General features: G+C 49.0%; 2 protein-coding genes across 2 annotated transcripts in view; one reads left to right on the top strand and one right to left on the bottom strand.

The window, feature by feature from the left end:
• DCLRE1B (DNA cross-link repair 1B) overlaps positions 1 to 20,960 on the top strand; it is a 209,046-nt gene that overhangs the window by 43,854 nt on the left and 144,232 nt on the right. The window lies entirely within an intron of this gene.
• The window catches only part of AP4B1 (adaptor related protein complex 4 subunit beta 1), a 247,618-nt gene that overhangs the window by 121,724 nt on the left and 104,934 nt on the right, over positions 1 to 20,960 (bottom strand). The window lies entirely within an intron of this gene.

Below are 20,960 nucleotides of genomic sequence, written 5' to 3'. Positions count from 1 at the left end.
ATCTCCTGCAAGGAGCATGCCTTCTCCCCACATAGTAATAGGTGAACACCAAAAAGGAGAGTATTCCCAGGTAAAAAGTGTACAAAACCACTGGATCCATGGTCCAAACTGCAGTCTCTGTACCCAAGGATGGTCTGCACACTTCAAGCTCTCTCCAACAATGACCCCAGCGCTTCTGCTGACCTCCCAGACCCCAGGAATTTATATAGTGTGTTATCTCTTTAAAAAAACGGATCCGGATCGCAGCCGTATTCATACCTGATGAAATACGTATGCAAACGGATCGGATCCGGATCGGTACCATACGGGTCCGGTCCGGACATCCGGCCTGTTTTTTACAAAAGCGCAAATGTGAACGGGGCGTTAGAGGAACTCCAGTGAATAATGTAATAAAAAAGTGCTTAATTTTTACAATAATTATGTATAAATGATTTAGTCAGTGTTTGCCCGTTGTAAAATCTTTTCAATCCCTGATTTACGTTCTGACGTTTATTACATGGTGACATTTTTACTGTTGGCAGGTAATGTAGCTGCTGCATGCTTTTTGTAAACAGCTATTTCCCACCATGCAGCAAGGTTCACAGAGCGGAAACTGCCAGGAGTACGTACTCAAGAGTTTCTTGTGGGAGGGGTTTCACCACAATATCAGTCATACAGCGCCCCCTGATGGTCTGTTTGTGAAAAGGAATAGATTTCTCATGTAAAAGGGGTATCAGCTACTGATTGAGATAAAGTTAAATTCTTGGTCGGAGTTTCTCTTTAAAGCTAATGGGAACTCTTATTTAAGTAAAAAAAAGTCAGATACTCACCTAAGGAGTTGGAAGGCTCTGTTCTAGTGAGCCTTCCCTCTCCCGTTGCCCCCGGTGCTGCGCTGGCTCCTCCGTTCACATCCCCCGCTGAGGGGACTTTGGGAGCCAAGTCCTCCCGAAGACAGGCAGCTCCACACTGCGTATGCGCGAGTGCGTCATAGAGGGTGCGTGCGCAGTGTAGAGCGGCCCGTCTTCGGGAGCACTCGGGCTCCCGAAGCATTTCCGAAGCCTCTCTTCGGCCCGGAGACAGCGGTATTTGACCGAAACGGTCGAATACCACTAAGGGGGAGCCAGGACAATAGCGGGGACCGGGATAGGAGAGGGGATGCTCTATGGGACCCAGAGCCTCCCTCTCCTTAGGTGAGTATCTGACTTTTTTTTTTAATACGGGTTCCCATTCATTTTAAGTACTGAGGTAAAGTACAGAACCACACCCCCGGAACTTCCAGCCAATCGGCAGCGCTCCTGCGGGAGCCAGTGTCAGCTGACCAGTAAGTCAGCTGACACGCCTCACACCCGCCTCCTTAGCCTATAAAGGCTATTCTGAACCTAGAGACACGGCCGGAACCGCCGCGCTGACTCACATACACAGGGGAGCCGGGGATGCCGCCAGATGGAGATGAAGTAAGCGGCTTCCGCCGCTGCCCGGAAACGCCGGAGGAGCCGCCGGCAGCAGTGCAGATAAGTTTGTAACACAGATATTTCTAAAAGAATTACTGCTGTGTTGAATGGAAATCATGGTCATACCATATTTTTTTTTTTCTGTTTTCTGCAGTTTTTTGATGAATAAAAATAAAGCACTTTTTGAAAGCACTTCACAACCTTTTGTTGTTTGTTTTGGGCCTCAGGATCTGTCCAACTCCACTTAATACAGTTGACTGGAACAAGTGTCCCGATGAATAGCAATGCATTACAATCTTGGGGGTTGGAATGGCACTCCGGTTGTCTTCAGAGAGTGTTCGATGACCCACCCCTTGTACCAAAGGGGTTGGAATCACTCAGCAAAAGGATAATTGGCTGCATCATGTCCAAATAAAACCTGATCCTTTCTTGAAGATTCATAAAAAGCTGTGTAGCAGCTACAGCCCGCTGTTTAGGGTCTGGTGATTTTACAAGCTGCTCAGCAGCTGAGCGACTTGTAATAGAGCACCAGACCCGAAACCGTAGGCTGTAGCAGCTTTTTATGAATCTTCAATAAAGGATGGTGTTTTATTTGGATGTGGTGTGAACCTTATCCTTTTGAATAGCAATGCATTACAGCACATTGGTACAGTAGTGTGAATCACCCTTAAAGAGACTCCGTAACAAAAATTGCATCCTGTTTTTTATCATCCTACATGTTCCAAAAGCTATTCTAATGTGTTCTGGCTAACTGCAGCACTTTCTACTATGACAGTCTCTGTAATAAATCAATGTATCTTTCCCGTCAGACTTGTCGGCCTGTGTCTGGAAGGCTGCCAAGTTCTTCAGTGTTGTGGTTCTGCTATGAACTCACCCTTTCTGGCCCCTTCATGCACACTGCCTGTGTGTTATTTAGATAAGAGAGAAGCTGCTCTAATCAGCTGGATAAATCGTCCTCTGAGCTGGCTGGGCTTTCACATACTGAGGAATTACAAACAAGGGCAAAGCTGTTTGCAGGAAGAAAAGAGCAGCCTGAAACTTCAGTGCATGGGGGAAAGAAACACACAAATGATCTCTTGAGATTCAAAAGGAATGCTGTATACAGCCTGCTTATGTATGGATGTATTTTCTATGTGTGGACATACTGTACATCAACCTACTTCCTGTTTTGGTGGCCATTTTGTTTGTTTACAAACAAACTTTTTAAAACTGTTTTTAACCACTTTTAATGCGGCGAGGAGCGGCGAAATTGTGACAGAGGGTAATAGGAGATGTCCCCTAACGCACTGGTATGTTTACTTTTGAGCGATTTTAACAATGCAGATTCTCTTTAAGACTTTTGCACAGTACTATGTGACTAAGTATAGCAGATATTTATACTTCTGTGATCATTTTGCACTATGTATAGTTTTTCATCAGTTCCATTTCTCATGCATGTAGTTATGACTCACTCCTTGTAGGAGCTATTTATAAAAACTCCAGGCTTAAAGAGACACTGAAGCGAAAAAAAATATATGATATAATGAATTGGTTGTGTACTATGAATAATTACTAGAAGATTAGCTGCAAAGAAAATATTCTCATATTTTTATTTTCAGGTATATAGTGTTTTTTCTAACATAGCATCATTCTATAATATGTGCAGATTACACAACACTCAGCATTCAAAATGATGATTTCAGAGCAGTCTGTAAACTAATGAACTCTCCTCTGCCAGAGGAAAAGTAAATAGTTAACTAACAGTTGAGATAATAAAAGTCAGATAACAGCCCTCTCCATGACTTTTGAAAGTCGTAGAGATAATGGCTTTTTTGTATAGAGATAACAACTGGAGTTTCTTAACTCTTCCTGTACTGGAAACAATTAGACTGATGTATCTGATCTTAATGTTTTTTTCTTAGCTGTACTACACATACAAATCATAATATCATCATTTTTTTTTCGCTTCAGTGTCTCTTTAAATCTGCATATTGTATATGTATCTGGAATATTTTTTATATAGTATTTCAGAATTCTTAGCTTTCAGTAATGTATGTTTTAGGGAAATCAAAGTGCCTTCAGTATGTGACCATTTAATGCTAGGGTTAAATGGCAACTCTTATTTCAGGCTGATTCATTTATTTGTATGTGCATATTGATCGACCTTTGATCAGCCTCTTGATGCAATGTCATTTTATGAGGTCTGATTTACAGGTCGATCAATTTCCATTTGTTTTTAATACACTATTTTCCCTTTCATAATTGTTCCCACTATTTTGTCCAGTTTACCCACTTGACAATATTTTATCCATATAGTGTGTCCTTTGCTGCTGAGACAGCATCTTATAGTGTTGCAAAACTTGAAAAGACAGGAAATGTCCGGCACTATGGTTCATAGTTTATTCATGCAGCAAAACAAAGGAGACGTGCTGTGGCAGTGACATCATAAAATGCGGTAACATGTGAGATGCTAAACATCACAAGGCATGAACGTCACTAAACCGTCTATGCTGTACCTGGATGTGTTGGAGGTGGCTAGTGTGGGCGCCAGAGGGTGCACGGTCCCTACGACCGTTTCGCAAGGCGGTTGCCGAGCTTCTTCTGAGGTGTGCACTAAGTGTGTGAAACAAAAGCGGAACTAGATATACATCTGTGCAGACGGCGAGCTATCAGTCTGCCCTGAGGTCACTCCTTCGCAGAGGGGTAGAGAATGGTTTCCTCACCCCTGTTTTGGCTAACAACCTTCTGCCTTCCTTCCCGGTTAAACCTGTGTGGTACTGCTTACCGAAGATCCACAAATCCATGACCGATCCCCCGGGACGACCCATTGTGTCGGGCCTGGGATCGGTCACGGAAAGACTCTCCAGATATCTGGACCACATCCTTCGACCACTCCTGTTGCATCTCCCCTCACACCTTGGTGACACCATTGATGTCCTTGGTGGCATTGGGTCCTCATCGTGGTGCACGGGGGATCTGCTGGTGACCATTGATGTCACCAGTCTTTATAGCAGGATTCCACACCTCGACGGTGTCAGTGCTGTCAGGATGTATCTGGATAGAGACAAAAAGGATGCTTCCTTTAATGCGTATGTGTGCGAATGCTTGCAGTTTGTTCTCACACATAACGCCTTCATGTTTGGTGAGTCATGGTACCAGCAGATCTCGGGCACTGCGATGGGGACCCCTGTCGCATGTACTTACGCCAACCTATTCTTGGGTGCTTGGGAGGAAATTTACATCCACTCTGCCAACAATCCTTTTAGATCCAATCTGAGGATGTGGTCCAGGTATGTGGACGATGTCCTGACCTTCTGGTCAGGAGATGTACCTCTCCTGAAACAGTTTCTGGAGTACTTAAATCAGAATGACATTAATATGCACTTCACCATGGAATGGTCAGATGAAAACATTTGCTTTCTCGATTTGGAACTGACCATTACACCTGAAGGCGTCATAACTAGAGGCTACCGGAAACCTACGGCCTCTAATACCATTCTACATGCTAGTAGCTATCACCCACGGCATGTCACAGAGAGTCTCCCCTTTGGCCAATTCCTGCGTTTACGCAGGAATAATACCAATTTGGAGGACTTTCTGGACCAGGCTGAGGACCTGAAACAAAGGCTCTTAGTCAGAGGGTACAATGAGGTAGCCCTTGACAGAGCCATCAGAAAAGCCACCATGAGAGATAGATCAGAGCTCATTAAGAGGAAGAAACAGAACAGACCTGCCAATAATTCTGGAGTATTCTCTTTTGAATTTTCCCCATGGCCAAACAAATCAAGTGGGCATTCAGCAAAAACTGGTCACTGTTACTTGAGGACCCGGTCCTAAAAAACAGCTTACCTCCTCAACCACTGTTAGCTTTCAAAAGAGCACCCACTATCGGTGATGTTCTGGTCCACAGTGACTTTCACAAGAAGCCACAGCGCACCTGGCTGAATGATTTTACATCCACAGGTAACCATCGTTGTGGCTTCTGTAAAGCTTGCCACTTTATGAAAACGGGCAGATCTTATCAGCTAGGTCCCGTCTGTTGTAATGTTCCATTTTTTGCCACCTGCAGGACCAAATATGTGGTCTATGCGCTTTGGTGTCCATGCCAACGTTTTTACATTGGCAAGACAACCAGGATGGTGAAGGAACGAATCTTGGAGCATGTGCGTCTACTACCGAAGGGCAAAGGTTGCCCAAGGATAGTCGAACACATGTCGGCTGTTCACCAAAATAATCCAAACCTTTTGTCGTTTGCATGCATTGATGTCTGCAATACCCCTCGCAGAGGTGGCGACAAAAAGAAATTACTGCTTAGGCAAGAAGCACACTGGATCCTGCGCACAGATGCAATGGGTGCGCTTGGTCTAAATGATTATGTGGACCTTGCATGCTTCTTGGATCCTTAGGTCCCTGGGTCGTTAGGTTCCTCTTCCCCTCCACCTGTATACATAGGCCCCTATGGCCACCCTTTTGTTGCCCTAGCGTTTGCATCATGGCGTCCCTTGTTTTCACCCAATAAGCTGCCAATTTTTTGCCATTTATCTTTTCTTTTTTACATGGCCCCTTTCTTTATAGCTGGCCCGCTCATGGATCCTTGCTATCCGATTAATGTACAAATATACACCTTGAACGGTGCAACATAATGTCATGACGCCATGATGTAATCTGCCCCCTCCGATATCGGAGCCGTGTCTGTCTGGGACTTATTATCCTACCCCTCTCTCTTACTAACCTTCTAGTGTACCAAGCACCTCCTCTTTTCTCCCTCTTTTCTCTCTTTCACTGGCATCCTCTTTTCACCCACCTTGCCCTTCACCACCCTCTTGGTACACCTCACCCCCATCCTGATCCACCCCCCCCCCCCCAGTTTTTGCTCCATGCTCACTTTTCGCCATACCGCTGTTAATAAGCTAATAAGCCCCAGAGTGTGAGAATCACTCCCACTCTCCACGGCCATTAAAGCTGCCCATTCGTTCTCGGCTGTGGCCGCTGGTTTGACCATCTGTTGTCCTACACTTGATATGGTTCAGCTGCGGTTCGCCACGCTTACCCTGCCTTTTTGTTTACATAGGCGGGTTGGCTTGATTCGCCGTAGCAGCCGATCTTGTTACTAGGCAACTGTGGCCAACATGTAAGGCCCTAGCGCCACGCTGAACGGCTATTGGCCGCTGCCCGCGGCGTCACTCTGACGTGCGCGCACGGCCAGCCCCTTACAGCTGGCTGCATCTCAGCTCCATCTCTATTGGAGCTGGAGCATTGGACCAATCAAATGGGAGAGGGCGGATCCTTTTAGCGGCACGGAAGTACGTCCTGCACAGACGTATATCTAGTTCCGCTTTTGTTTCACACACTTAGTGCACACCTCAGAAGAAGCTCGGCAACCGCCTTGCGAAACGGTCGTAGGGACCGTGCACCCTCTGGCGCCCACACTAGCCACCTCCAACACATCCAGGTACAGCATAGACGGTTTAGTGACGTTCATGCCTTGTGATGTTTAGCATCTCACATGTTACCGCATTTTATGATGTCACTGCCACAGCACGTCTCCTTTGTTTTGCTGCATGAATAAACTATGAACCATAGTGCCGGACATTTCCTGTCTTTTCAAGTTTTGTATATCTTATACCTGCTGTCCTGAGCACATAGTTCCACTGGATGTACTTTTTGTCTGTCAGTAATTCGCAGCTGTCCCCGAGTGCCTGCCTACTCTCCCACAAATCTTATAGTGTTGCAATACAGGTACTTTCCTTCACTGCGTTTTCACCTCTACTTTCTGCATTTCACTTTTTTCTATCTATACTCTATGCCATTTTTCTAACTTGCACTTACTCTTTTTTCCTATCCTGATGCCACATTAGAGATGCGCTCTCTTTTAGTGACACAAGATGGCGCTAGACTGGCCCCATCTGTGTCACAGGCATGCGAGCATGCGTAAGTTACACCGCACTGATCAATAGATTCGGTGCGTCTTGCTGTCATGACGTCAGACGTAGCTGACACGCTTCAGCCGTGTGTGTCAGCGAGAGGGATAGTGTAGGGACGGAGCTGATGGGTGGTGTACTTCCGCCATGCGCACTAGGCTACAAATGCCGACAGCCCGCTCCCTTCCCATTGCAGCCTCCGTAGATGCGCAGACGTGTGCGAAATGGCTGTCAGGCTTAACGACCCAGCACCCACTGCACCACCAGGTACCTCAATATTTCCACCATTTATCTAGCACGCTAGCCAGCTTTGCCAATATATGCCTGCTTTTATGCATGAAGCTTCATTAAACACAGCTTTTTAGCAGTGCCGGTCTCTTTTGTCTGTTTGCCTCTCCTGCCACTCTGCTTATACCTTGCACCAGAGCACGCTTTAAGTAAGCTGGAAGAGGTCCCTGAAAAGCTGCTTCAGCACACTTGCTACAACCATAGTGCCAACCCGCTTTGTCCTGTATACTGTTGTTACGAATAAATGTATTCTGCAAAAATTCACACCTTTTAGATTCCTTCCTGAAGCAATTATACATTTTTTAAATCTCTAGAGGTCAAAGAGCACTTGTTTTTCAAAGAAATTGTGCAGCAAAAAAATGAAAATGTATATAATGCCCCCCTCCATAGTATAACGTGCCGTTGAGGATGCAGCAGCTGGTGTGATCAGTATTAGTCCATAGATGTGAGTGGGATGTATTGTAGATGTATAGTTTATGGACTTCAACTCCCGGAATGCATTGTACGGTTATGAGTATGTATCTTCAATGGGGCTTCCTCCAGCCCCATCCACACTGATCGCTTCCACGTCGCCATCTTCAGTCTTCTCCCTCTTCAGTAACGGGTCCCGTAACTTCGGCCAGTCACGGCCTGTCTGAGCATGCGCAGCGTGCTCTTGCATCTCTCTCCATCTCTCCCTGGGCAGCTGGAGGAGGACTTAGAGCTGCACAGCCACACTTGCGGCTGTACGAACTGCACAGCCGTGGCAAGACTGGCTGCCATCTTATTTGAGGAAAATGCAACCGTCCGAGGTATGGGGTTGGGACCCGACCGGAGGCTGTAAATAAAAAAAAAAAATTGCATAATAAGAAAAAAACTGCGGAATGAAACAAGAGGGGATGGTGTCCTCTAAAGATAAAGCATATCGCCAGGTATTTAATTTTTTTTATTTTTTTGACCATTCTCGCCTCGAAAGTCCTTTAAAAACAAATTATCAATAATGGAAGGGTTGATCATCTTTAAAAAAAAAATTGCTGAACAACCTAAAAATATGACTAACGAAAGATGTTTCTCTCTTTTTCTGACGACGGTTGACCTTTGCACAAGGTGTGTATAAGATCGTCACATATTGATTAACTTTAGTGAACAGCACAAGTGTGAAGAAGAAAGCCAATGCATGAAGTGATCGTTTGCATGTGTACGCCATCAATAAAATGATCCGTCCTTAAAACACTTCCTGCCAAAAACTAAGCAGCATATAGATTAATTTTTCAGAGATTTATAGCATGTAACTTTTGTGTTTAGAAGATAGGGTAGGGGAGGATAGAGGTAGTGGTCAGGGAGAGCAGGTTAGTGGTAGATGTGTAGGAAGGGATTTGCTTTGGGAGGGGTTTTAAGCATTTTGGAAGTGGGCTCAGCTTTTATAGGGAAGGGTATCTTCGTACTTGTTCATGATCCATGTCTAAAAGTATTAGAGGCAGAAGATCAACAGATAAGCCAGGCAATCTACATTGTCTAAAAGGACATAAATATGGCAGCCTCCATATTCTCATTTCAGTCGTCCTCTAAGCTGACAAGGGCCTATATGCAATGCACTTTTTCTCCTAAGTGATATTTTCACACTTTGTTATAAAATGCTTTTTAACCCACCAGCAAGCAAGGAAATACTCAAAATAACTTTGATACCACTTTTTCACCAACTTTGGGGTATTTTTTCGATTGTAACATGCTAAAAAGTTAGATATACTCTAACACAGGAGAAAAAGTTAATTGCATATGGGCCAATATGTTTAGGGGAGGGAGATAAGCATTTCACAATTCTTCTGTACTGCTGACACATCAAAGATTTCTGAGCTGGCAAACTAAATTGTGCCACAAGATGGTGCTATTCCTAAAATTACAACATGCTCTTTGCCTTCCTTTGATTTTGCTTTGTATTGCTCTTGCCAGTTGTGAGTTGGTACTAAGGTGAAAACAATTTCTTTTTCTTTTTGTTAACAGTTAGGCAGGGGTCACACTTGTCGGCTTTTGTGCGCGTTTTCTGCACAGAAAAACAGATATTAATGTTAATGTTAATGTTAATCAATGGGCTAGGTTACACTCGTGAAATGTATGAGTTTTCTCTATAAATTACATTTGCTGTTGTAAGGCAGGGGTCATACATGTCTTTCAGTGTAGAAAACTGAAAGACAAATGTGACTCTTGCTTCATTTTTTTCATGTGAGATTAAAGTTCTGCTGTTGCATCTTTAGTAATGGCTTTCTGTTATGGAATTAACTGTATGATTTTTTTTTAAATCATTTTCTTTTGTACATAGACATTAACCTCCGGCTTAGCGGTAATCACGAGTTCAGCTCGGGGGGGAAAAAACAAGCCAGGAGTGGTAATCCCGAGCTGAACTCGTGGTAGCCGCCGGGAGGTTATGCAGAGCAATGCGCGCAGCAGACATTCTAACCCACCTCCCGGGGGATCCCGACATCGGCCGCCGTTCTTCTTCCTCTCCTCCGAGGCTCTGCTTGCCCCTGGTGAGATTGCTGTCTGTCATCACGACAACAACCGGCAATCTCCCTATAGAGTTACAGCGCCATCCGGAGGATGGATGGAAAACTGCAGCGCTGGATCCCAGGGAGGTGAGTGAGTGCTGGGCTGCTGGAAAACTCCCTAGCAGCATGATTTTTTTCCAAGTTTTAGGATCTAAAAGCATGCAAAAAAAATGCGCTGTTTTTAGACCATAAAATACGGAAAGAATCAAAATGCCAAGGGGGTTAACAAATAAGGATCAATGTTAGTAGAACTGCAACAGTGCAGCCATAGACTATAGCTCCACATGGGGAAGAGAAGAACCCCAAGACATCTATTATGTGACAAAGTTTTTGCTCTCAAGGACCCCAACCTGAGATTGCATTTAAAGGCATACTAAAATTAAAGTTGAAACACAACAAGGATATAGGTAGTTGGCTTGTCCACTTAAATACAAAAATCTAAAGAACAGATGACATCTGTGCACAAGCCACCGCTAAAACTTTTCTTTAGGCAAAGTTGAAAGATATGACAACAGTATATAGATTGGTGTTTTTAGATAATCTTTGACTCATGCGAAAAAATGTGTTTTTACATTCTCACCAAAATACATTATTATAATACTACTAGGTCACAGCCGCTACCCCCCGCAATGCGTGCACATACGTGTCCCGCTTGCTCGTTCCCCACCACTGTCTGAAGTCATTGCTCACAGGGAGCTGCTTGCTTGGCAGTTGGAAAACGCTGTTATTTCCCACAATGCAATGAAATCCTCTGTGAACCACAGACAGCAAACTATCAGGTCCGGCTCTGTGTCCTAACTCCCCTGTCTGTGCACATGCTCAGTACAAAAAAAAGTCAGGGACACAACCATTTAGTTGATGACGCAGGGACACTTGCATTTTATTGTATAGGACTAGTGACCTTAGCCCATTTAAAAATGGGCTAGGTCTGTCTCCGCGCACCCACCCACCGCACGCCCGCACACCTGGTCGCCCGCCTGGCTGCGCCCCTCTCGTCCTCCCTGTGTGAGGCTGGGTCCGTGCTGCGCACATGCGCAGTAGCAAAAAGCACGGACCCAGCTACACTGAGACAACTGTCCCTGCTATGCAGGGACAGTTGCCTGTTATTATAGAGGATACTTTACAAGTAACTTGTATGTCTATCTGGCATTTGTTACAATCAGCGGTGTAACAATACCTCTAGGATGCCTTGATCCTCCTCCCTTCCGCCTTGCAGAGTAGCGCAGCGAGTGCTGTAATATTTTCCTATTCCACATTACATCGAGCCGGGCTGAGGCAGAGGGGAGAGAGGCTCCAGCCTCAGGGCGCAGTGTAGGAGGGGGCGCACAACTCGCTCAGCTATTATTCCCCTATTGTGTTTGAAGCAGAGAGAAATAAGAAAAGGTGATGCATGGCAGTGACTGCAAGCCAGATAACTAGAGATTAAGGTGTTGGGGGCCCTAGGAGCATCTTAGTCTAATAGCAATCAGTGTGTGACAGCTGGGGTGGGAGGGATGGGGGGGTGCACTTTGGTGTCTCAGCCTTGGGTGCAAGAGGACCTTGTCCCTGCCCTGACATCGTCTCCTCTTCCTCCTGGCAGTTGCACACTCTGCTACCATCCTTCTGGTCCTGATGCATGTGATTGAGAGCTAGAGAATGGCAGCATAGAATGCGCAGGTGGATGGGACCCGATGCAGTGTGGACCAAGTAAATATTACAGTGCTCGGTGCACTAATTTGCCGAGGGGAAGGAGCCACTACCTGTGAGGGAGAGGGTGATGCATGGTACCTTGACTAGCCACTATGTGGCAGGGGGCCCCATGATCAATTTCCTTTGGGGCTGGAGACTGTCGTTGCCTCCCCTGATTGCACTGGCAAGGAGGGTCAACACATCCATCTCCTCTACAGCAATACATTACATCTTAATTTGGGGATCTTGTGCGCATCTCCCTGACACCAAGTTAACCACTGAACATATAATATAAAAAAAATTAAACTATATAAATATATACCACAAGAATATTCAAATACAGTTGGATCGCTATATACCTCACTGAGCGTGTACCTCAATAAGATTGTAAATGGAAACGTGGTATAGCGCTCAACAACACACACTTATAAAACCCTGAATGCAGTCCAAATGCTTGAGAGCATCAGCCTGGTACTAATAAAAGTCCAAGTGTACAAGTCCTTCATTCATCTGACATGTTCATTGCACAATATACAGTAGTAAACCATATACTGTACGCTCACCAGATCTGTAGGCCAACCCAAATTGATCGGCAAACACGCTTATGACACTTTAGTCAGTATCTCCAAACGCTCCCGCTTGTTCCAAACACGCCTCCTCGGTATTCATATCACCGCCATTTGTCTGTGGGTTTAGCTTTGGGTAGGCAGGCAGGGTAGTTCGCGCTCCAGCCACGCTAGCCAGGGTCCCCCCAGTCATTGTGTCGCTGCTGGGAATAGTAGTACACCGCTCGCTCAGCCACACTATATAGCATTGTGTTTACTGCCACTCTGTGTACCTCGCTCAGCCACACTATATAGCATTCTGTTTACTGCCACTCTGTGTCTGCTGGGAATAGTAGTACACCGCTCGCTCAGCCACACTATATAGCATTGTGTTTACTGCCACTCTGTGTACCTCGCTCAGCCACACTATATAGCATTCTGTTTACTGCCACTCTGTGTCTGCTGGGAATAGTAGTACACCGCTCGCTCAGCCACACTATATAGCATTCTGTTTACTGCCACTCTGTGTACCTCGCTCAGCCACACTATATAGCATTCTGTTTACTGCCACTCTGTGTCTGCTGGGAATAGTAGTACACCGCTCGCTCAGCCACACTATATAGCATTGTGTTTACTGCCACTCTGTGTACCTCGCTCAGCCACACTATATAGCATTGTGTTTACTGCCACTCTGTGTCTGCTGGGAATAGTAGTACACCGCTCGCTCAGCCACACTATATAGCATTCTGTTTACTGCCACTCTGTGTACCTCACTCAGCCACACTATATAGCATTCTGTTTACTGCCACTTTGTGTCTGCTGGGAATAGTAGTACACCGCTCGCTCAGCCACACTATATAGCATTGTGTTTACTGCCACTCTGTGTACCTCGCTCAGCCACACTATATAGCATTGTGTTTACTGCCACTCTGTGTCTTCTGGGAATAGTAGTACACCGCTCGCTCAGCCACACTATATAGCATTCTGTTTACTGCCACTCTGTGTCTGCTGGGAATAGTAGTACACCGCTCGCTCAGCCACACTATATAGCATTGTGTTTACTGCCACTCTGTGTACCTCGCTCAGCCACACTATATAGCATTGTGTTTACTGCCACTCTGTGTCTGCTGGGAACAGTACTACACCGCTCGCTCAGCCACACTATATAGCATTGTGTTTACTGCCACTCTGTGTACCTTGCTCAGCCACACTATATAGCATTGTGTTTACTGCCACTCTGTGTCTGCTGGGAACAGTAGTACACCGCTCACCCGCCACTGTATAGCATTGTGCTCTGTGTCGCTGCTGGGAATAGTGGTACACCGCTTACCCACCACTGTATAGCATTGTGCTCTGTGTCGCTGCTGGGAATAGTGGTACACTGCTCACCCACCACTGTATAGCATTTCTGTACTGCCACTGTACTGCTGCCGGTCAGCGTGTACTTTAAGGATAAGTGAAATGAGGAAGAAATCCGGTGAAAGAGGGAGGGGCAAGGGAAGAGGTGTTTCCCCTGACGGTTCACGTACAGGCCACAGGGGTGCACCCAAGAAAACCCACTCAATACCGCCCATGTTGTCCAGGACAACAACCCTCACAAATCCAAAAGAACAGGACCAGATAATTACTTGGATGACCTCTCAAGTGTCCAGCAGTGGGTTAAGCAGCACATCACGCACGAGGTCCGAGTCCTCAGCCAGTTACAAGGAGCCAGTGGGCACAAAGCTGACACAACCGGCAGCGACACCACGCACACAACTGCCAGATAACCAGTCCGATGAATTACCTCAGGACACAATGGGGTATTCGCAGGAGCTATTCCCAGCCCAACAAACTTCCACCTTTCAAAGGTCAATGGAGGAACAGCCAGAAATGTTGTGCCCGGATTCACAACCATTAACTGTGGGAAATGCACCGCGCACTGAAATACAAGGCGAGTCCGAGGAGGACTCGGAAACCCAAATCCCAGAGCAAGTTGGGCAGGAGGGGTTGCAATTGCAGGAGGTCGGCCGACAAGATCTGGAAGACGACGTTGGAGTGAGCTGCGCAGAGGTTGTTCTGGGGAGCTCTACTCCACGGCGGCGGCCCCCCACAATGACATATGACGAGTTTCAGGAGATGGAAGAGGAGGGTATGGACAATGTGGACATAGACCCAGATTTTGTTTGTGAACGAGAACATTGCCGTTGTAGCAGCAGCACAGATGAGTCTGTTGAAGAACCCACTGCTGCACGAGTTCGCCTTGTGCCACAAGGTAGGCGGTGCGAAATTTCAGGCACCACAAGCGTGGAAGTTCAAGTGAGAGGCAAAAGAGGCGCAAACAGAAATCGCCAGCAAGGCAGGTGCTCCAAAGTCTGGGCTTTCTTTGAAGACTGCACTGAGGATGGTACTATGGCGATTTGCAAGGTGTGCAAGACCGCCTGAGCAGGGGGAAAAGTATTAACAACCTCTCCACCACCAGCATGAGCCGCCACATGCTATCCAAACATCCCACTCTGTGGGCAAACGCGGCAGGACAGGGTACCAGCAACACTGCCTCCCTTGGGGTCACCAGACTCACCACCAGACCCGCCTCAGCAGCACCAGTAGCCCAGCCATTGTGTTGTTCACAACATTCACAAACATCAGACAACGCTGACACTGTCACTTTCCGGAGTAGTGCTCTTGAGGTCTCCCAGTGTTCATCAAACACAACAACCAACAGCCCTTCAGTGTGCAGCCCTACGGTTCAGTTGTCTGTCTCGGAGATGTGTGAGCGCAAGAGGAAATTGCCAGCAAATGACCCCCGGGCCGTGGCAGTAACAGCCAGCATAGCCAAGCTTCTGGCCTGCGAAATGCTGCCATATCGAGTGGTGGAGACAAACAGCTTCAAGGGCATGATGTCAGTCGCCATCCCACGTTACGTGGTTCCCAGCCGCTACCACTTTGCGCGCTCTGCAGTGCCTGAGTTGCATGAGCACGTGGTCAGCAAAATAACCCGAAGCTTGAAGAATGCCGTTGCCTGCAAGGTTCACCTCACCACTGACACCTGGACGAGTGCGTTCGGCCAGGGTCGATACATCTCCCTTACCGCGCACTGGGTGAACCTTGTGGAGCCTGGCAGCGATTCCTCACCTGCTACGGCGCGGGTGTTGCCCACGCCGCAAACAGCTGCACCGCCGTCCCTCCCACTGGATAACAACAGCAGCACCTACCTCTCTGACTCCTTCTCCTCCAACGCATCTCAAAGCTGTACCTCATCCGGAAACGCTAACCCAGCAGCAGTAGGATCGTGGAAGCAGTGCAGCACAGCTGTTGGCATGCGTCAGCAAGCGTTGCTGAAGCTGATCTGCCTTGGGGATAAGCAGCACACAGGGGAGGAAATTTGGAGGGGAATAAAGGAACAGACGGATTTGTGGCTGGCACCGCTGGACCTGAAACCGGTCATGGTTGTGTGTGATAATGGGAGTAATCTCATTTGCGCTTTAAGGTTGGCTAAGCTGACACACATCCCTTGCCTGGCGCACGTGATGAACCTAGTAGTTCAGCGGTTCCTGAGGACATACCCAGGCGTGGCCGATCTTCTGTTGAAGGTGCGACGTCTGGGGAGTATGCCGTTCATGCGTTCTTGCCCCCCCCCCCTGTGGGGGGCAGTTGCGGCGCTCCCGGGCAGTGGATGCTTTGTGGGGGCATTTGCGCTGCCCTTCATTTCCTGGGGGTACAAGGAGGCCTACACGAGGCGCCCCTGTTGAGATGCAAGTATTTGCGTGGGCCAACTCCTGCAGGTATGTCAGGGAGTTAGCCTTAGATCCTGCACTACTGGTAGGCGATTGCACTTTGCAACGCTCTGCCATTTTAATTAGACGAAAGTCAGTTAAATTTCAAATTTGAATGAGTCAATAGACTTGAGGCAGCCAGAATATAAGTCAGGTGAAACTGGTTAGATGCACACACCTCTGTTTCTCCCTTTGCAATGCAGTATGTTCTTTATTCTTGGGGGTGTTGGGTGTGGGGGGCGCGGATGGGTCCCCCGGCAGTAGTGTTGCACCGGGGGTGTGTCTGTGTCCCCCCCCCCCCCCTCGCCCCTTTTTGGTGTGTTTGCACCCAGGATGCGCATATGCACCACAGGTAAGCAATATTCGCAAGGTTAGGGCATCTATCCTTTGGGGGGCAGCGTGGACGGTTCTCTCCGGGCGTAGGCCGCGTCTGGGGAGTATGCCGTTCATGCGTTCTTGCCCCCCCCCCCTGTGGGGGGCAGTTGCGGCGCTCCCGGGCAGTGGATGCTTTGTGGGGGCGTTTGCGCTGCCCTTCATTTCCTGGGGGTACAAGGAGGCCTACACGAGGCGCCCCTGTTGAGATGCAAGTATTTGCGTGGGCCAACTCCTGCAGGTATGTCAGGGAGTTAGCCTTAGATCCTGCACTACTGGTAGGCCATTGCAGTTTGCAACGCTCTGCCATTTTAATTAGACGAAAGTCAGTTAAATTTCAAATTTGAATGAGTCAATAGACTTGAGGCAGCCAGTATATAAGTCAGGTGAAACTGGTTAGATGCACACACCTCTGTTTCTCCCTTTGCAATGCAGTATGTTCTTTATTCTTGGGGGTGTTGGGTGTGGGGGGGGGCACGGATGGGTCCCCCGGCAGTAGTGTTGCACCGGGGGGGTGTCTGTGTCCCCCCCCCCTCGCCCCTTTTTGGTGTGTTTGCACCCAGGATGCGCATATGCACCACAGGTAAGCAATATTCGCAAGGTTAGGGCATCTATCCTTTGGGGGGCAGCGTGGACGGTTCTCTCCGGGCGTAGGCCGCGTCTGGGGAGTATGCCGTTCATGCGTTCTTGCCCCCCCCCCCTGTGGGGGGCAGTTGCGGCGCTCCCGGGCAGTGGATGCTTTGTGGGGGCGTTTGCGCTGCCCTTCATTTCCTGGGGGTACAAGGAGGCCTACACGAGGCGCCCCTGTTGAGATGCAAGTATTTGCGTGGGCCAACTCCTGCAGGTATGTCAGGGAGTTAGCCTTAGATCCTGCACTACTGGTAGGCGATTGCAGTTTGCAACGCTCTGCCATTTTAATTAGACGAAAGTCAGTTAAATTTCAAATTTGAATGAGTCAATAGACTTGAGGCAGCCAGTATATAAGTCAGGTGAAACTGGTTAGATGCACACACCTCTGTTTCTCCCTTTGCAATGCAGTATGTTCTTTATTCTTGGGGGTGTTGGGTGTGGGGGGCGCGGATGGGTCCCCCGGCAGTAGTGTTGCACCGGGGGGGTGTCTGTGTCCCCCCCCCCCCTCGCCCCTTTTTGGTGTGTTTGCACCCAGGATGCGCATATGCACCACAGGTAAGCAATATTCGCAAGGTTAGGGCATCTATCCTTTGGGGGGCAGCGTGGACGGTTCTCTCCGGGCGTAGGCCGCGTCTGGGGAGTATGCCATTCATGCGTTCTTGCCCCCCCTGTGGGGGGCAGTTGCGGCGCTCCCGGGCAGTGGATGCTTTGTGGGGGCGTTTGCGCTGCCCTTCATTTCCTGGGGGTACAAGGAGGCCTACACGAGGCGCCCCTTTTGAGATGCAAGTATTTGCGTGGGCCAACTCCTGCAGGAATGTCAGGGAGTTAGCCTTAGATCCTGCACTACTGGTAGGCGATTGCAGTTTGCAAAGCTCTGCCATTTTAATTAGACGAAAGTCAGTTAAATTTCAAATTTGAATGAGTCAATAGACTTGAGGCAGCCAGTATATAAGTCAGGTGAAACTGGTTAGATGCACACACCTCTGTTTCTCCCTTTGCAATGCAGTATGTTCTTTATTCTTGGGGGTGTTGGGTGTGGGGGGGCGCGGATGCGTCCCCCGGCAGTAGTGTTGCACCGGGGGGGTGTCTGTGTCCCCCCCCCCCCCCCCCCCTTGCCCCTGTTTGGTGTGTTTGCACCCAGGATGCGCATATGCACCACAGGTAAGCAATATTCGCAAGGTTAGGGCATCTATCCTTTGGGGGGCAGCGTGGACGGTTCTCTCCGGGCGTAGGCCGCGTCTGAGGAGTATGCCGTTCATGCGTTCTTGCCCCCCCCCCCCCTGTGGGGGGCAGTTGCGGCGCTCCCGGGCAGTGGATGCTTTGTGGGGGCGTTTGCGCTGCCCTTCATTTCCTGGGGGTACAAGGAGGCCTACACGAGGTGCCCCTGTTGAGATGCAAGTATTTGCGTGGGCCAACTCCTGCAGGTATGTCAGGGAGTTAGCCTTAGATCCTGCACTACTGGTAGGCGATTGCAGTTTGCAACGCTCTGCCATTTTAATTAGACGAAAGTCAGTTAAATTTCAAATTTGAATGAGTCAATAGACTTGAGGCAGCCAGTATATAAGTCAGGTGAAACTGGTTAGATGCACACACCTCTGTTTCTCCCTTTGCAATGCAGTATGTTCTTTATTCTTGGGGGTGTTGGGTGTGGGGGGCGCGGATGGGTCCCCCGGCAGTAGTGTTGCACCGGGGGTGTGTCTGTGTCCCCCCCTCCCCTCGCCCCTTTTTGGTGTGTTTGCACCCAGGATGCGCATATGCACCACAGGTAAGCAATATTCGCAAGGTTAGGGCATCTATCCTTTGGGGGGCAGCGTGGACGGTTCTCTCCGGGCGTAGGCCGCGTCTGGGGAGTATGCCGTTCATGCGTTCTTGCCCCCCCCCCCCCCCCGTGGGGGGCAGTTGCGGCGCTCCCGGGCAGTGGATGCTTTGTGGGGGCGTTTGCGCTGCCCTTCATTTCCTGGGGGTACAAGGAGGCCTACACGAGGCGCCCCTGTTGAGATGCAAGTATTTGCGTGGGCCAACTCCTGCAGGTATGTCAGGGAGTTAGCCTTAGATCCTGCACTACTGGTAGGCGATTGCAGTTTGCAACGCTCTGCCATTTTAATTAGACGAAAGTCAGTTAAATTTCAAATTTGAATGAGTCAATAGACTTGAGGCAGCCAGTATATAAGTCAGGTGAAACTGGTTAGATGCACACACCTCTGTTTCTCCCTTTGCAATGCAGTATGTTCTTTATTCTTGGGGGTGTTGGGTGTGGGGGGCACGGATGGGTCCCCCGGCAGTAGTGTTGCACCGGGGGTGTGTCTGTGCCCCCCCCCCCTCGCCCCTTTTTGGTGTGTTTGCACCCAGGATGCGCATATGCACCACAGGTAAGCAATATTCGCAAGGTTAGGGCATCTATCCTTTGGGGGGCAGCGTGGACGGTTCTCTCCGGGCGTAGGCCGCGTCTGGGGAGTATGCCGTTCATGCGTTCTTGCCCCCCCCCCCCTGTGGGGGGCAGTTGCGGCGCTCCCGGGCAGTGGATGCTTTGTGGGGGCGTTTGCGCTGCCCTTCATTTCCTGGGGGTACAAGGAGGCCTACACGAGGCGCCCCTGTTGAGATGCAAGTATTTGCGTGGGCCAACTCCTGCAGGTATGTCAGGGAGTTAGCCTTAGATCCTGCACTACTGGTAGGCGATTGCAGTTTGCAACGCTCTGCCATTTTAATTAGACGAAAGTCAGTTAAATTTCAAATTTGAATGAGTCAATAGACTTGAGGCAGCCAGTATATAAGTCAGGTGAAACTGGTTAGATGCACACACCTCTGTTTCTCCCTTTGCAATGCAGTATGTTCTTTATTCTTGGGGGTGTTGGGTGTGGGGGGGGGGGGCGCGGATGGGTCCCCCGGCAGTAGTGTTGCACCGGGGGGGTGTCTGTGTCCCCCCCCGCCCCTTTTTGGTGTGTTTGCACCCAGGATGCGCATATGCACCACAGGTAAGCAATATTCGCAAGGTTAGGGCATCTATCCTTTGGGGGGCAGCGTGGACGGTTCTCTCCGGGCGTAGGCCGCGTCTGGGGAGTATGCCGTTCATGCGTTCTTGCCCCCCCCCCCCCCTGTGGGGGGCAGTTGCGGCGCTCCCGGGCAGTGGATGCTTTGTGGGGGCGTTTGCGCTGCCCTTCATTTCCTGGGGGTACAAGGAGGCCTACACGAGGCGCCCCTGTTGAGATGCAAGTATTTGCGTGGGCCAACTCCTGCAGGTATGTCAGGGAGTTAGCCTTAGATCCTGCACTACTGGTAGGCGATTGCAGTTTGCAACGCTCTGCCATTTTAATTAGACGAAAGTCAGTTAAATTTCAAATTTGAATGAGTCAATAGACTTGAGGCAGCCAGTATATAAGTCAGGTGAAACTGGTTAGATGCACACACCTCTCTTTCTCCCTTTGCAATGCAGTATGTTCTTTATTCTTGGGGGTGTTGGGTGTGGGGGGCGCGGATGGGTCCCCCGGCAGTAGTGTTGCACCGGGGGGGTGTCTGTGTCCCCCCCCCCCTCGCCCCTTTTTGGTGTGTTTGCACCCAGGATGCGCATATGCACCACAGGTAAGCAATATTCGCAAGGTTAGGGCATCTATCCTTTGGGGGGCAGCGTGGACGGTTCTCTCCGGGCGTAGGCCGCGTCTGGGGAGTATGCCATTCATGCGTTCTTGCCCCCCCTGTGGGGGGCAGTTGCGGCGCTCCCGGGCAGTGGATGCTTTGTGGGGGCGTTTGCGCTGCCCTTCATTTCCTGGGGGTACAAGGAGGCCTACACGACGCGCCCCTTTTGAGATGCAAGTATTTGCGTGGGCCAACTCCTGCAGGAATGTCAGGGAGTTAG

The sequence above is a fragment of the Hyperolius riggenbachi genome, chromosome 2 (assembly GCF_040937935.1).
Source record: "Hyperolius riggenbachi isolate aHypRig1 chromosome 2, aHypRig1.pri, whole genome shotgun sequence".
Taxonomy (NCBI): Eukaryota; Metazoa; Chordata; class Amphibia; order Anura; family Hyperoliidae; genus Hyperolius; species Hyperolius riggenbachi.
This window is presented reverse-complemented; position numbering and strand designations above follow the sequence as displayed.